Below are 15,036 nucleotides of genomic sequence, written 5' to 3'. Positions count from 1 at the left end.
TTGATGTGTTGCATTGTGATTATTAATTGTTGTGTGTTGAATTAACTTCACATTCCTAAATAAATCCCAGCTCTTTCTATGTGCTCTTAAAATAGGTTTCCAGGATTTTGTAAAGAAGTTTTACATCCATGTTCACTGGGGATATTGGCATTAGTTTTCTTTTTTAATTATTATTATGGGTTTGCCTTGTTTTGATATCAGAGTAAATCTGGAGTCACAGAATGAGTTTGGGAGAATTCCCTCATGTTGAATTTGTTAGAATAGCTGGACAGAACTGGCATCACTTTCTTAAATCTTTTGCAGAACTCAGCAGTGAATCCAGCAGGTCCTGGGCTTTCCTTTGTTAGGATATGCTCTGTAGTGATTCAATATCTTGGCTCATTGTTGATCTGTTCAGGCATTCTCTGTCTTCACAGCTCAGCTTTAGTAGCTTATATGTATTTCCATGGTTCTTTTTATGATGTTGACTTGGTTAAGAAATATCTAGAAACATGGAAGGGTTACTTTGGTTGTATGCGTAAGGGTGTTTTCTTCCTTTTTTTTTTTTTAAGATTTATTTATTTTATTGGAAAGGCAGGTGTACAGAGAGGAGGAGAGACAGAAAGGAAGATCTCCCGTCCGATGAATCAGTCCCCAATTGGCTGCAAAGATGCCAATCAAAAGCCAGGAGACAGGAACTTCTTTCCGGGTCTCCCAAGCAGATGTAGGATCCCAATGCTTTGGGCCATCCTCGACTGCTTTCCCTGGCCACAAGCAGGGAGCTGGATGGGAAGTGAAGCTGCCGGGATTAGAACCAGCACCCATATGGGATCCCGGCAAGTTCAAGGTGAGGACCTTAACCATTACGCTATCGTGCCAGGCGTAAGGGTGTTTTCAAACAAGATGAGCACATGAGTCTGAGTGGACTAGGTAGGTTTAGCCAGTCATCATCAGCAGGCTCAGGATCTAGACAGACTGAATGCTGAAGACAAATGAATCTGTCACGCTGAGGGCCGGGTCACACTTGACTCATGCCAAGGACATCAGCTGCTGGCCTTTGGATTCAGTACTTACCTCTTGCTGGAGCTCAGTCTTGTGACTTCAAATGGAGATTTGCACACCATGTTCAGCGGTTCCGACGGCCTTCAGCCTGTTCTGAGCCATGCTGCCAGGATCCCAGTCTGTCATGGGACTCAGGAGCTGCTGCGGTCACATGATTCAGCTCCCCTAACCAATCTCCTTTCATTGACCTATGTACACACGCTACTGATTCCACATCACAAGACAATCCTGATTAACAGATTTTGCCACCATGGAAGTACAGTTGTTACTGTTAACTCTTCCAGAAAATGTGGAGAAGCCTTTGGATGGAAGAACCTTGAAGGGGCACACTAGAGAAAGCTTAGAATGCTGTAGGCAGAGCTTTGCAAGCAGTTCTGAAATGAAGACCGATTGCTAGTAGAAATATGAGCAGAACAGGCCATGCTGATGAGGTCTCAAATGGAAGGAGAATGTTACTGGGCACTGGTCACCCTTGTCCCATAATTACAACGAATCTCGCTGTTCTGCACACATCTGAGACTTCGCAAGAGGCTCAACAGGTTGCTTTTCTGGAGGAAATTCCAAGACATCAGCGTGTGCTCCAGTCGAACTGGGTGTGGCTTGTGTGTGTGTGTGTATTTTGATCTCACTTGTTCTTTGGTTTCAAGATTTTTGTCCAGTTCTCCTTGGTGAAATTTATCTCTGCTTTTCTTCTTGTTGTAAGTTATTTTCTGAATTCTGTTGTATTTTCTCTCTGTATTCTATCTCAGTGAATTTCCTTCGGATAATTATTTGAATTCCTTATTGGGAAACCAATGAAAATACTTTCCCTTGTAATGTGCTGTTTGAGAGTTATTTGTTAGAGGTGTCATGTCATTTTCTTTTTAATACTTGCGTTTCCCCTTGATGACTGCACTTTTGATAGGTGACGTGCTGGCACTGCTGTTGGTTTGCTTATCATAGCAAAAGGCTTTATCCTTTTTTAAAAGAAAAAACTATTCATTTATTTTTATTGAAAAGGCAGATAAGATTTAGCTAGAGAAGGAGAGATAAAGATTTTCCATCCGCTGTTTCACTACTCAAATGGCCACAAGGACCAGAGCTAAGCTGATCCAAAGCCAGGAGCCAGGAGTCTCCTCTGGGTCTCCCAACACTTTGGACCATCCTTTACTGCTTTCCCAGGTCACAAGCAGGGAGCTGGATGGGAAGTGGAGCAACTGGGACATGAAATCGCACTCATATGGGATCCCAGTGTGTGCAAGGTGAGGATTTAGCTATTGAGCCATCGTCCAGGTCCAGCTTTAGCCTTCTAAGATGATTCTTAGAGAATCGATAGGGAAGCCCAGGTTGACTTGATTTCCAATGGATGCTGTGTTGTATTTCCCTGCCTCCCCCGCCCCCAGCAGCTTCTTTTATAAAAAGTTTCACTTGTTTTATTTGAGAGGGACTCATTGTCTCCCACCTAGTGAACCACAGCACAAAGCTGTGGGGGCTGGGGTCATCAGGGTCCGGGTCACCCCATGGTCACTGGCCGAGGCTACCCTGCAAGTACCAAGAAGGTGAAGCACTAAATGAGGCAGGTGAAGATGAGGAAGAGCTCCACGCAGCCAGGGGTTCCCCGGACACACACAACTACCAGTGAGTGTCGGGCTCAGTGAAGGGCGGAGGAGCCAGCACTGCCAAGCACCTGCTGAGAAAGACATAAGGCCTCGGCTTCACCAAGGAGTGCTTATTGCAGATGAAGTCAATGGCCTCGCTCCACATCACCCTGTCCTGCCGGGAGTCAGTTTTCCCTCCAGCACCCCTTGCTTGGGTGCGAGGCCGAAGCCCAGCTGCTGCAGACAGGTCTGTCTGCAATGAGAGGTGTCCTTGCCACAGGTCACCAATGGCCCTTTAACAGGGCCTCCAGGCAGCCCTGCAGCTGCAGAGGGAAGCTCAGGACACACCACACGGACACTCACCTGGGTCACCACAGCTGGGCCTGTGGTGGCTGGGACCTGGTGCTTCTGGGGCTCCCTATCCTCCACAGACACCACCTGCTCACACTTCCCAGGATCCCCACCTTCCTGCAGGTGTCCTTCCAGCTCCCAGCTCCCCCAACTCTGCTTCCTGATCTAAACGGTGTTGAGGCCCTGGACCCTAAAGTCATAGCCTCAGGGATGTGGAAGCTACAGCACCATGTGTGGCCTGAGGAGCCCCTTCCCCATGGGAGCCCAGCCCCTCACTAAACCTCTGTGTTCCCAGAGCTCACCTTGGAAACTCTGAGGTTCTCCAGACCTGCACCGAGCCCTCGCAGGCAGCCCCTCACACCACTCCCTCTACCCAACTGCGCTGTGCAGTCTGTGGGGTCAGGCTCAGTCTTTTCCGACGGCTCCACAGGTCCCTCGCTGCCTGATCCTCTCCACCTTCACCTGTAGGATTGTCGGTGGGTCCCGGATGCCCACCCGCAACAGGTTGCCCAGGCTCTGCAGCGCTGTGGGGGCTTGCAGAGCAGTGCTGGTGCCTGTGCTCAGGTCTGCCAGGAGCGGGACAATGACCATGGCAGCGCCATGGCTGTCACGACATTCCAGGCCAGCTGCCTGATGGCTAACTCCCGTCCACTCAGGTCCACCTGCTATGCTTTGTGTGTCACTCAACTGGCACTAGCAGGGCTGTGTTCTAACCATGGGAGCAGACAGTGCCCCTGGGGGCATGCAACTCAGGGAACATTCTGGAATAGAGCATGTTTACCTCTGGCAGGGGTGCAGGACCAGGATGTCGTGTACACAGAGGGGTGCTGGGAAGTTTTGCTACCTCCTCCCTTTGCAGTTAGTTGTACATGGGAGGCAACGCAACCTGTGGCATGCTGGTGCTGCTAGCCTGAGCCCTGGGAGCTGGCCATGTAGACCTTGACACGGAACAGACAGCTGCCAGGCTGCCAGGGCTCTGAGGGTTAGGTGGCCACTGGCCAGGCTGAGAGGTGGACGTTGGCTGGCAGAGCCTGGAGGATTGACACTGCAGGTCAAGGGGACCTGGACATGGGACAAGAAGCCCAGAGATGGCCGGTGCACGTGGGTGAGGCACATGGGAATGCAAAAGCTGGGGCCTGTGCTTTTCAAGTCCAGTCAAGGACAGGACATGAGAACTGGGGTGCCTGGGCATCCAGGAAGTGTGGAGGTATTTTGAGGCCATCCTATGACAGAGGAAATGACTGGGGTCAGGTAACAGGCAATGGGTTCTGCATTAGGGTGTGTGTCCAACACGTGTCCTTCATCACGGCTCCAGGTGGCTCCACCCAGCTTCCATGCACAGGTGCACAATTTTTCATTCTGTAGCAAAACAAAACAAAACAAAACTGGAGATGATGATACAGTGTGAATATCTCTCATCCTGGGGCCCGGTTCTCAGATGGAGCCGTGGTCAGGGAAGATGGACAAGGACCCATCCCAGCCAGGGTCCCCACCCGGGGCCAAGGTGGACTCAGAAACCACATGGGAGGGACCAGCATCCTGGCAAAGTGGGTTAGGCCACCTGTGATGCTTTTATGCCAAAGGAGACAGATCTGATCCCATTGCCCCATCGTTCCTTCTACTGCAATAATTTCTGCTATCAAGAAAAAAAAAAAAATAACTTAAACACAGAGAGAACCTTCTTTCTTTCTTTTCTTTTCCTCTGCCTCCTGGGAGAGATGGGTTGGACCACGGCCTATTTTCTAGCATATCCAACAATAGACGGGCTTGAGGAGCTCCTGGGCCATTGGCGTCTAGGATACAAGGGTAGGGTGGAGTGTGCCCAGCAGGGCTGGGATACTTGAGCCCCACTGATGAGCTTGTGGGTGTCCATTGGTGCCACTTCCTGCTTATGACCTGGGAAATAGCAGAGGATGGCACAAAGCCTTGTGAGCTGCATCCATGTGGGAGACCTGGAAGAAGTTCCAGATTCCTGGGTTTGAATTGGTTCAGCGGCAGGCATTGTGGCCATTCGGGGAGTGAATTGGTGGATGGAAGCTCTCTCTCTTTGTCTCTGAAAATTTGTTTTTCCAACAAAAGTAAATAAATCTTTAAAAATGTTTGAAAAGCACAGAGCCCTGCCAGCTGTCCTGTGCTCCTGAGCCTCACCTGCACAGGCCATCCCTGTCACTGCTGTCCTTTGTCCAGGTCCCTTTGCCCTGTAGTGCCAGTCCTCCTGGTTCTGCCAGCCAAGATCTATGTCTCTGCTACAGCCTGAGCCACTGGCCATCTAACCCTTAGGGCCCTGGTGCCTGGCCCATTGGCTATCTGCGTCGTGGACATGAGCTCCTCTGAATTGGGGTCCACATGGCCAGCTCCCAGGACTCAGCTCAGCACAACCAGCGTAGCAAGAGAGGCACTTGCCTCCCAAGTCACAGTGAGTGCAAAGGGAGAAGGGAGGAAAACTTCCCAGCTGCCCTCTGTGCCCACAACCTCCTGGCCCTGCCCCCTCTGCCAGCAAGAAGTACATACATTCCACCTCATTCTCTTAAGTTGATGCCTCCAGGCAAAGACAAAACCAAAGGCTGGTGCCTGCTCCCTTTGTGAGGGCACAGTCTTGCCTGGTGCCAGGACGCAGCTTGGTGGCACATGAAGCATAAGCAAAGGACCCGAGGGGCAGCACAGTATCCAGGGGCTGCTGACTGGGCATTTCCTGACTGCCAAGGCCATGACTGTCGTCATCTTCATGTTCCTGGTGGATCTGCTATCAAGCTGGGCTGCATGCTAACTACCAGGCCCCTCGGCACTGCCGGACCTGGGCAACTTGCTGCAGGTGGACTTCCAGGACCCCACAAACTGCTTCAGCAAGCTGAAGAAGGAGATGAACATGCCATCAGAGCTGATGGAGCCACTAGTAGTACAACGGGAGGGGGACGCCACAACTGGACAAGAGCAGGGGGAGCAGAGGGAGTTGTTTGAAGGGCTGTCTGGGAGGGCACAGTGCAGGCTTGGAGGACCCAGGAGTTTCCAAGGTGAGTTCTGGGAACACAGAGCCTTTAAGTGGGGCTGGGCTCCTGTAGGGATTGGGCTCCTTGGGCCACGCACGCTTCTTCAGCCTCCAAGTCCCTCTGTGGCCACCAGGGGCCTCAGCACCATTTAGATCAGGAAGCAGAGTGAGGAGGACTGCGAGCTGGAAGGACACTTGCAGGCCAGGCGGGGGTCCTGGGAGGTGTGAACAGGCAGGGGTCCTGGGAGGTGTGAGCAGGCGGGGGTCCTGGGAAGTGTGAGCAGGCGGAGACTGTAGAGGTCACACCGATGTGCACAGATGCAGTGCCTCAGGCTTGGCAACATGTGTGGAGCTGTCCCACCTCTGTAGCTCCGACCACCCACACAGACCCATCTTGGAGCACCTAGACTTTGGGCCTTGCTCCCAAGGCAAGGTGTCTTGGGGAGAATGACTCCTGGCAGGACAGGGCAATCTTGGTTAGGGTGGTGACCACATTTGGAGCAAAGACTACTGAGGGTATGACAGGCGCACAGGAATCAAAGACCCCTGAGCAGGGTGTGGTTGTCGAAGTGTCAGAAGGGGCGGAGCACGGGGAGAAGGGCGGAGTTGTCTCAAGAATCAGGGCTGTGGGCAGGACTTGCAACCAGGACAGCAAAGGTGCTGGAGCCGTTTCTCAAGTGTGGACCAGGGCCCAGATCCTAGCTTGGTCCTTCTAATGCCAGGCTCTTCTGCCCAGGGGACAATGCTCTTCACCAACCTGTTATCGGTGCTGAAGGACAAAGCCGTCTGGGAGAAGCCCTTCCGCTTCCACCCGGGACACTTCCTGGATGCCCAGGGCAAGTTTGTGAAGCAGGAGGCCTTCATGCCTTTCTCCACAGGTGCCTGGGGGTGCTGCCTGCTGCCCCTGTCCCTGGGGAGAGGGGGTGGACTACAGCCCAGGCTGACTGAGCCCGACTCACCCACAGGTCGCCGCGTGTGTCTCGGGGAGCCCCTGGCCCGCATGGAGCTCTTCCTCTTCTTCACCTGCCTCCTGCAGCGCTTCACCTTCTCGGTGCCCGTGGGGCAGCCCAGGCCCAGCGACCACGGGGCTTTTGGCACCCTTATGACCCCAGCTGCCTACTAGCTCTGTGCTTTGGTCTGTAGTTGGGGGCTTGAGTTCTCAATTCACTTCTCAAACAGCCCCAATCCACAATAACGTTGTCTCATAGTTCCTGTGTGATTGCTGAGTCCATCGCTAGTTGCCTATCAGACCCTGGCTGAGTGGGTTCTGCAGCCCCTACCTCACCCTGCACCACCTCTGCCCCATCCATCTCCCATGTCCACTGCGGTCCATCCGAAGCTTGTTGACCCAAAGCCTGGAACCAATAGCCCACCGAGTCACCCACTGCCACCCCATCTAGATGTGTGTTCAGGTGCAAAGGCTGCCCAGCAGCCTTGCCTCAGTCTGGGCACCAAGAGGACCAAGATGGGTGTGTGTGAGTAGGATGTTATGCAGGCTCTGGGGAGATTGTAGGGGTCCCCTATCGTCCCTCCGGCTCCCTGGTTTGTTAGAAGCCCTCACAGAACCTGAAACGTTGTCCTCACTGTGTGGCTGATTACAACAGAGGACAAAGATTGAAGTTACAAGTAGTGGAAGGCACATGGGGCTGCACTGAGCAAGCTCAGACCTGAGCATCCAGCCTGTCCCTCCCGGGACTCATCCACACAGCACTGAGTGCTCCCAGCACTGCGTGTGACAGGGGTAGAGAGGGCTGGGAGCCGGGCAGTGCCTGAGCCTACCATCCAGGGCTTTGTGGGGGTCAGTCACCTGGATGAGGTTGTTAACCCTGCCCAAGGTCAGACTGCTACATCCCAGGTCTCCTGCCTAGGACGCACTGGTCTCCAGTGGTGGTGCAGTAGTCAAGGTCTCATGTACGGGAAAGTCTGGAGTCAGGAAGGGCCACCCTGGGCTCCCAGGTGTGTTTCCCAGCAGCCTGTGCAGCCCCAGTGATTCCTTACAGAATTTGGGGTTGGACTCGTCCACCTGCTGCCCAGGCACCCCTCAACTCTTAGAGCAAGGTCATCCTGTGACTTTGAGCATCTGTGTTCCTATGTGCAAGGGAGTAGACCTAGAGTCTAAAAGGCACACTGCTGGCTCCTCTCAGCTGTGCAATGCATGGTGGGTAAGCACACTGACAGAACAGCCGTCACTCACAGAACTCTCTTCATTCTAGAAACTGAACTGCTCACCCACAAGACCACCCCCCCACCATCCACTCCTCCAAACCCCCTGCTAGCTGCCATTGTCACTTCTCTGCTGTGACTCAGATCACTGGACATCAGCCATCTTGGGGACTCATACTGCGGGGACTCTGTGACTGGCTTGCTGCACTCAGACCACGCTGATTTTTGGCTTGTTTGTTTATGAAGTTTTTATCCGATAGACAGTTACAAGAGAGACATGCAAGAGACAGAGATCTTCCAACTGCTGTTTGACTTCCCAAATGGCCACATGGGCAATTGCTCAACTGTTTGAGGCTAGCAGCCAGGCGCTCCCTCCAGGTCTCATGTGTGGGTGCAGGGACCCAGGCACTTGAAACACCCTCTGCTGCCTTCCCATGCCTCCAGCAGAGGGCAGGATCAGAATTAGAGCATCAGGGACTGGACTCCATGAGGGAAGGGGCGTCCACTTCAGGACAACTGAGGCCACAACAGGTGTAGAGCCAGAGCAAGAGCTCATTGGTGAGTGTGGTTGTCTAGGAGTCGGGATGAGAAGGTGCAGAGTGCAGAGGGGCCGGAGGTGGGGTCTGGACTACCACAGCAGGCAGGACTGTGGGTGGGATTCCTGGTAATCTGGACCGAAAACCTACAGCAAGATGGGCCCGCTGGAGTGTGGAGGACATGGGACTAGAGCTAGGTGGTCCAGGCCACTCCCACAATCCATTCCAACCTTAGGGGTGGTCATGCTACACTATGTTCCTGTGGCAGGAACGATTAAGCTTCCATGTGTGTACCAGAAGTTGCTGGACAGTGGGTGACCTAGGAGACTGCCTGCCTCTGTGCCACCTTCTCCAACCTCATGGGTGGGTGGTGGGCTGAGCCCACAAGTAGGCTGTTGGAGGGAGGCATTGTAGAAGGTGAAGCCCTGACCACATTCTCCTAGCCCCCACAGGATTTTTTCCTTTAGTCTCTTTCTGATTTCTGTTTGTCCTACAATTTTTATTTGCTTGAAGTCGGAGTTACAAGAGAGGAAGAGAGAATCTTCCTTCTCATAACCCATCCACCTATAGCAACAATGGCAGGGTTGATAGGCCAGTGCCAGGAGCTTCATGCAGGGCCCCCTCGTGGGTGGTGCTGGGATCCTTGTTCAGCGACCATCCTCCACTGCTTCCTCCAGGGCACGAGCAGGAGAGAACAAAGCTGCAGAGCTGGAGCAGCTCGTTGGGCTGGTGGTTGATGTAGACGGTGGAGTGGGGTCTGGACCTACAGAACTGGGATGACCAGCCTGTTACACCAACGTGTTCTGCCTTGACTCCATGATGCACGTGCAGCTCTTGTGTCTGTGAGGCTGTACCAACCATTGCCAGGCTGCTCGTGAGGCCAGTACCAGACAAGAGGACACAACATGGACAGCTTTCCTTTGACTGACAAGTAGCAGAAAGAGGCTGGCTCCCAAGTTGTGACCCTGAGCTGGCTACCTACTTGTGCCACTTCATTCTTCCTCAGAGCTTCACCACTCACCTTGGGAGCTGCTGATGGTTGAAGTTTATCCCACCTTCTGTAAGTACTCACTGCTGATCAGGGATATGGCCTCACTAGCCAACCGCCCCAACCCTACCACTCAGGCACCAATAGTCCGTGTTCTCCCCAAGCCAGGCTAACATTATAAGGGCTGAAGTCCCTGCCCAGGTCTCAACACCTCTCTCCAAGAAAACGGGAGAGAAAGGAAAGGAAGCTGAGTGCTGTGTGTTAAGAGACTTCTTGTTTTGTTACTGAAGGAGAGACAGAGCATTCAGGACAAGATTGAGTGCATATTTGGGGACAGAGTGACATGGGCACCACTTCACCGACTGTGCAGAACCTCCTGTGTGATTCATGAGTCCACCATGGTTCCCTGTCAGCCTCTGCATGACCAGCACCACTCCTGCTCACACATTTTCCCTGACTACTGACCACTTCAGACCCCGGGCCCCAGGCTCAGAGCTATTCCCGCTGGGTCATCATCTCCAGCACTGTGCCTCTTACAGGCCTCAGGAGCTTCCTTCTTTAGAAAGTGCCATTTGTTTCTAGAATCTTCCATAACCACTAACCTTTGCTCCCTCTGGTATCCACCTATAGAACTTCAGAAGCCCAGACGCTTGCAGGCTCCTAAGCTGACATCCAGAGTTCGGCCCTTTTCAGCACCAAGTCAGAACACAGACAATGCGGAACACTGCACTCAGCTCTCTGGTGGCTCTCTGTCCCGAGGGGGAGGGGCTGGACATGGGGAGGTCGCTCTTGCGAGCCAGGATGGCCACGCAGGTGGATGATAGGCCGAGGGACACAGGAGACCTCATGGGTGAGGACCAGGAGACAACCAAAACGGCACACTGTCCCTGGATGCCCCATCAGCCCCAAAGCCCTCCTGAACCAAGTCATGTGCAATGGGATTGCCTTGCTCACCTACAGTGCAGCTTTGAATACAAAGCTGGCTAAACAGGCTGATGCAACTATCTAGACCACGCTGTAGGAGTCATCAGATGCCCTGCCACAGGTGCCAGGCTCAGGGAGGTTGGTGGGCGAGGGTACATCCATATGCAGTGATGAAAGGGCTTGCCAGGAGTGGCGACCTGGATCTAGGGGATACCAGGACACAGCAGAGGGGAACAGGGAGGGTCAGCTGCCCCCAGGGAGGCTCCATCCATCCTGTATGGTGGAGGCTCCAAGCACCTGAGGTTGGATCTGGGTTTGTCCTTCTGTACCCCAGGGCCAGGGCAGAACACAAAGGTACCAGCCGGGAAAGGCAGGCGCTCACTGGAGGGGACAGGCAGGCCCTGGACCACACTGGAGTGGCAGCTTCTGCCACAGTAAAGGTGAGGCCAGGACAGGCAGACCCAGGCAGTATCCTTGACTGCACAGTTGCTAATCTAATCCCCGTGATCCTGCGCATGCTAGGGCCGTTCAACAGGCTCAACCACGGACAGACTTGGATGGCAGAGATGGAGGTGTTGCTGGGTGAGCTCTGTAGAACACGGGACCCCATGCAGCCACCCTGAGACCTGACACCTATCTGGGCGAGGTGGAAAAGGTGGCTCACTGCCAGGAACAGGGGATGGAGACTGAAGGACCCAAGAAGCCCAGGCCTGGCCGGGAGGACCTGTGCATAACTCATTAACCCCTCATTTGGACAGCCATTGGAGAGTGAAGCTGCATTGGAAGTTTCCTATCCCCAGCCCGGACCAGGCCCAGGGGAACCCTGAGAGCAGCTACAATGAGAACCTGTGCCTGGTGGTGACTGACCTGTTCACAGCAGGGATAGTGACCATGTCCATCACGCTGGACTGGGCCCACCTGCTCATGGTCCTGCACCCGGAAGTGCAGCGTGAGCCTCCCCTGGGGATTCCAGAGGATGCAGAGATGGACAGGCAAAGGCTTCTGAGCTGACCTGGACCCCTGTGGCTCTGAGCACAGGCCAGGGCAGGCTCCTGCCACAGTGCCCTCCTCCTATGCTGACAGCTCCTCCACAGGAGCCAGCAGTGTGTCCAGGCTCAGCTCCAGGGTGCTGAGCTGCTGTGGGGACCCTTGTCTGTGCAGGCCGTGTCCAACAGGAGATCGATGAGGTCATAGGGCAGGTGCGGCCACCAGAGATGGCAGACCAGACCTGCATGCCTTTTACGTGCTGGGTTGCTATGCCCCTCCCTCTGCAGCTGCGGGGCCGCCATGGGGATGTATTCAGCCTACAGCTAGCCTGGACCTCAGCGGTCATGATCAACAGGCTGGCAGCCATGCGTGAGGCACTGGTGACCTGTGGGGACCATCCACGCAGACCCCTCTTCGAGCACCTGCGCCTTGGGCCTCGCTCCCAAGGTAAGGGGTGGCAGAGAGTATGTATTAGCTGGACAGGCTGGTGGGGTGACTGCAATCCGGACAAGGACATATGGGGACATGACAGTTGAGTAGGATCCAGAGGACAGAGTGACCAGAGGGTGTGGTTGTGTAGAAACTGGATGAGAAGTTGCAAGCACAGAGGGGGCAGGACCAGGGACAGGGCTATCACAGGAGGCAAGGCTATGGACAGGACTTGAACCAGGAGCAGGAAGGTGCTGTGGGTAGAGCCTGTGCAGTCCCCAGGTTGGTGGGCAGAACCAAAAGGAAGAAGAGCTAGGGGGTTGGGGTTGGAGGTGGGATCTGTAGTGATACTGTTCTGAGACCACGACACTAACAGGACCACCCCTGCAGGGATTGTCATGGCACACTATGGGCTTGCCTGGCGTGAACAGCGCTGCTTCTCCACGTCCACCCTGCGCTACCTTGGCCTGGGCAAGAAGTTGCTGGAGCAGTGGGTGACCGAGGAGGCCGCCTGCCTCTGTGCTGCCTTCTGTGAGCATGCAGGTGGGTGATGCGCTGAGGGGAAAGGCAGACTCACGGGCAGACATCAAAGCACTGACCCCTGAGAGATTCTCTACCCCACAGGATGCCCTTCAGCCCCAAAGCACTCCTGCAAAAAGCCTCGTGCAATGTCATTTGCCTCACTCACCCACGGGCGCCATTTTGAATACAAAGACTCACGGCTGACCAGGCTGATGGAAACAATCCAGACCACAGTAGAGGAGTTGTCGGGCCTCGAAGGACTGTGTGGGCAAGGGTGGCTCTAGAGGTTGGGAGGTCAGCAGCCCAGGGGAGGCTCAGGAAACTGTCTGCCTTATAGGGAATGAGAATAACAATATTTAAGCTTGGAGACTGGTGTTGTACTGATGTACCTCACCACTCACTCGGGGGACCAGCTGGCACTGATCCACTTTGGAGTGGCAGCCTCTGCCAGTTTTGTGGTATACCCAGCACAGTCAGACCCAGGCAGACTCCTCCGTGGCCCCACAGATGCTCAGTGTGGCCCCCGTGCGCCTGTGCATCCCAGGGCTGCTCAACAGGTTCCTCCCTAGGTGGAAGGTCTTGAAGGCAAAGCTGGATGAAATGTTGGCTGAGCACTGGAGGACATGGGATCCTGCCCAGCCTCCCCGAGATCTGACTGATGCCTTCCTGGCAGAGGGGGAGAAGGTGGCTCACTGCAAGGAATGGAGGCTGGGGGGTGAAACGTCCAGGGCCCCACACTGGCAGGAAGGACCTGTGCTTCACTCAGTAACCCCAACCTTGGGCAGCCTCTGGAGAATGGGGGTGCATTGGAGGGTTTCCTCCCCCTAGCCCTGAGTCCACCCTCTCTCCCTAACCAGGTCAAGGGGAACCTCGAGCGCAGCTTCAATGATGACAACCTGCATGTTGTGGTGTCTGACTGTTCATGGCAGGGATGGTGAGCACATCCACCACGCTGGACTGGGCCCTCCTGCTCATGGTCCTGCGCCCAAAAGTGCAACTCTGTCTATGGTGGTGGTGGTGGGAATTGAGAAGGACAGACGCCAGACAGAAAAGGCCTCTGAGCTGACCTGGACCCCTGTGGCTCTGAGCACAGGCTGGGGCAGCCTCCTGTCACAGTGCTCTCCTCCTATGCAGACAGCTCCTCCACAGGAGCCAGCAGTGTGTCCAGGCTCGGCTCCAGGGTGCTGAGCTGCTGTGGGGACCCTTGTCTGTGCAGGCCGTGTCCAACAGGAGATCGATGAGGTCATAGGGCAGGTGCGGCCACCAGAGATGGCAGACCGGGCCCACATGCCCTTCACCTGCGCTGTGGTTCATAAGGTTCAGTGCTTTGGGGACATCATGTGACACAGAAGTGCAGGGCTATCTCATCCCCAAGGTAGGCCTGACGGGTCACCTGGTCATCTCACAGTGAGTTGGGTGCAGCCCAGGCCTCCCAGTCCTCAATGCTCCAGCACTCACTGGGTCAACCTCGGAAGAGTGGGCACTGAGCAGAGGCAGGGCCTGTCCTGCCCACACAGAGAGCCCCGGGAATGAGGAGGACAGAGCAGAATGTGTCACATGTGCACCAGGAGTCAACGTTGCAGGGACAGGTGGCAGTGAGGGTGCCATGGCATCAGGGCAGGGCTTGCTATTAGAGACAAAGGCTCTGAGCACTTTGGCCAGAGGGTCCTTGATGGAGGCCAGGAGGGCACCATATCATCCCTGAGCCTCAGGATTGGGAGCACAGGTCCCAGCATGGCCACACTCATGCCAGGCTCTTCTGCCCAGGGGACAATGCTCCTCACCAACCTGTCATCGGTGCTGAAGGATGAGGCCGTCTGGGAGAAGCCCTTCCGCTTCCACCCGGGACACTTCCTGGATGCCCAGGGCAAGTTTGTGAAGCAGGAGGCCTTCATGCCTTTCTCCACAGGTGCCTGGGGGTGCTGCCTGCTGCCTGTCCCTGGGGAGAGGGGGTGGACTACAGCCCAGGCTGACTGAGCCCCTGACTCACCCACAGGTCGCCGTGCATGTCTCGGGGAACCCCTGGCCCGCATGGAGCTCTTCCTCTTCTTCACCTGCCTCCTGCAGCGCTTCACCTTCTCGGTGCCTGCGGGGCAGCCCAGGCCCAGCGACCATGGTATTTATGGTTCTGTGATGTCCCCAGCCCCCTACCAGCTTTGTGCTGTGGTTCGCTAGTCCTGGGGGCCAAGTCACCATCCCATTCCTCAGTGTGTCCTTATCCAAAATAAAGCAGTTCCCAGCTGCATTGTGCTTACTGAGTCTATACTTGCCCCTGCTCAGCCCTTGGTCGAGATGGGTCCCATTCCCGCATTAAGTCACTTACAGCCACCTCATTCTTCCTCCCTGACTGCTGGGCTCCATCCCTGACATGGGCACTGCAGGCTCAGAAGCGGCACACGTGAGCCAGTGTGGTGACTACAGCCACACAGCGTGCCAATCAGCTCAGGGGAGCCACAGACGAAAGCATGGCTGCTGGGTGGAGGGCCACAGCCCAGCCCCTGGATGGTGAGAGTGTTGGAGTCACCTGGAACC

The 15,036-nt window shown here is 54.9% G+C and overlaps 1 pseudogene; it reads left to right on the top strand.

Moving 5' to 3' along the window:
• The first annotated feature begins 4,206 nt into the window (after positions 1-4,206).
• Positions 4,207-14,679, top strand: LOC101535122 (cytochrome P450 2D17-like; annotated as a pseudogene).
• Positions 14,680-15,036: the final 357 nt, after the last annotated feature.

The sequence above is a fragment of the Ochotona princeps genome, chromosome 15 (genome assembly GCF_030435755.1).
Source record: "Ochotona princeps isolate mOchPri1 chromosome 15, mOchPri1.hap1, whole genome shotgun sequence".
Taxonomy (NCBI): Eukaryota; Metazoa; Chordata; class Mammalia; order Lagomorpha; family Ochotonidae; genus Ochotona; species Ochotona princeps.
The sequence above is the reverse complement of the archived record's forward strand: the minus strand, read 5'-3'. Positions and strand labels throughout refer to the sequence as shown.